We start from the raw sequence: 2330 nt of genomic DNA, 5'->3' as shown, positions 1-2330 counted from the left end.
GAAGGACTGGAGCTACCAGGACTGCCCGCCGCTGAGTACCTGGAGGAACTGGAGGAGGCGGAGGGGGAGCTGGAGCTGCCAGCAGCTGAGTACCTGGAGGAACTGGAGGAGCCTGAGGTGGAGCGGGAGCTGGAGCTGCCAGCAACTAAGTACCTGGAGGAGCCTGAGGGGGAGGGGGAGCTGGAAGCAGCTGAGTACCCAGATGAGCTGGAAGGACCAGAGGGACTCACTTGAGGGACTGGGTAGGAAGGAGCCCAGGGACAGAACTGCACAGTATGGTGAGTCTATTTGGTCAGCATGTTGCAGAGGGACCCTGCTTGACACAGTGGTGGGACCCTCGCCCTGCCACTGTCAGGGCCCTGGGCTGGAATGCAGTGGAGTTGGGTGGGCCTGCATTCCCCTGCCCCGGCCAACCCGCCTCAGGTAGCGCTATAGACTCTCGCTGCCACTCCCCCTTCCTGAAGGGTGCGCTATAGACTTTCGCTGCCACTCCCCCTTCCTGAGGGGCGCTATAGATTTTCGCTGCCACTCCCCCTTCCTGAGGGGCGCTATAGACTTTTGCTGCCACTCCCCCTTCCTGAAGGGCGCTATAGACTCTCGCCGCCACTCCTCTGCCTGAGGGGCGCTATAGACTCTCACCGCCACTCCCCCTTCCTGAGGGGTGCGCTATAGACTCTCGCTGCCGCTGCCCTTCCTGAGGGGCGCTATAGACTTTCGCTGCCACTCCCCCTTCCTGAGGGGTCTGAGTGGGTGCTCGATAGGACTATCGCCGGCTGATACCTCTGCCTGAGGGGGCGTGCCATACTACTTTGCTGCCCCCTCTGCCTGAGGGGCAACGCTATGTGAGCTTCCTGCTGCAGCTGCCCTGCCTGGGGTGCGCTAGTGCCGATCCTGCGCCGCCGCTTCCCCTTCCCTGTGGGGCGTTGCTAAATAGACTTCTCACCGCCGCGCTCTGGCCTGTAGGAACAAGAAGACTTTTTTATAAATAAGCATTAGAAGCAAGAGGAAGACCAAGACAGGGTAAGGCCACTACTCAGTGACGGAGGGGGAAAACACCAGTAACAGAAAAAGCTTGGATATGGCAGAGATGCTTAAAATGACTTCTTTGTTTCCAGGTCCTCGCTGAAAAGTCTTGAGGAACCTGTCTAGCAAAGTGAATGCTTATAGGGAAGGGGGAGGTTTAGAAAGATAAAATAAAAAAGAGCAAGCTAAAAAATCACTTAGAAAAGTTAGATGCCTGTACGTCACCAGGGCCTGATGAAATGCATTCTAGAATACTCAAGGAGTTAATAGAGGAGGGTATCTGAGCCTCTAACTATTATCTTTGGAAAATCATGGAGACGGGAGACGATCCACCGAAGACTGGAAAAGGGCATAGTATAGTGCCCCATTTAAAAAGGGCAAAAAAAAAAGAGGAAACATACAAGACCAGTTAGTTTTAAACTTCTATACCAGGGAAGATAAAGTCGGAGCAAGTATTACCAAGAAATCATCTGCAAACGCGTTGGAAAGGTGGTCAGGTTACAGGGAATAGCCAGCATGGATTTGTAAGACAAAATCGTGTCAACATCACTGATAGCTATTTCTTTGATAGGGAACGAGCCTTGTGGATAAGGGCAGAAGCGGTGGAAATGTGGTATACCTAGACTTTTAGCTAAGGCATTTGAACGGTCTCGCATGATATCCTTAAATCGATAAACTAGGCAAATACAAGTTAGATGGGGCTACTATAAGGTGGTGATAACTGGCTGGATAACCATACTCAGAAGAGTAGTTTAATAAGGACTTCCCAATCCTGCTGGAAAGGTATTAAAAGTGGGGTCTGCTAGGGGGTCCTGTTTGGACCGGCGCCTGTTAAAATATCTTTCATAATGACTTAGATGTTGGCATAGAAAAAATATTCTTATTAAAGTTTGCAATAACGAACCAAACTGGGGAAGGATTTGCAAAAGCTGCTGGAGGAACAGGGTCAATTATCAAAAATGATCGAACAAAGGGCAGAAAGGGTCTGAGGTAAAACTGATGCGAAGTTCAATAAAAGACAAATGCAAAGTGCTCCACTTAGGAAGGAACAATCAATTCCACCATCACAGAATGGGAAGAGACTTCCTAGGAAGCGAGATTGGCCAGAAGAGATTAGGGGTCAGAGTGGGACCCACAGGCTAAATATGAGTCAACATGTGATACTGTACAAAAAAAGCAAACGTGATTCTGGATGCATGTAACAAAGTGTGTTGTAAACAAAACACGAGAGTCATTCTTAACCGTCTACTCTGCACCCGGTTAGGCCTATCAACTGAGTGAGTAGGTCCGTTATGCGTGTCAAACAG

This window comes from Chelonoidis abingdonii, chromosome 3, assembly GCF_003597395.2.
Source record: "Chelonoidis abingdonii isolate Lonesome George chromosome 3, CheloAbing_2.0, whole genome shotgun sequence".
NCBI classification, from domain to species: domain Eukaryota; kingdom Metazoa; phylum Chordata; order Testudines; family Testudinidae; genus Chelonoidis; species Chelonoidis abingdonii.
This window is presented reverse-complemented; position numbering follows the sequence as displayed.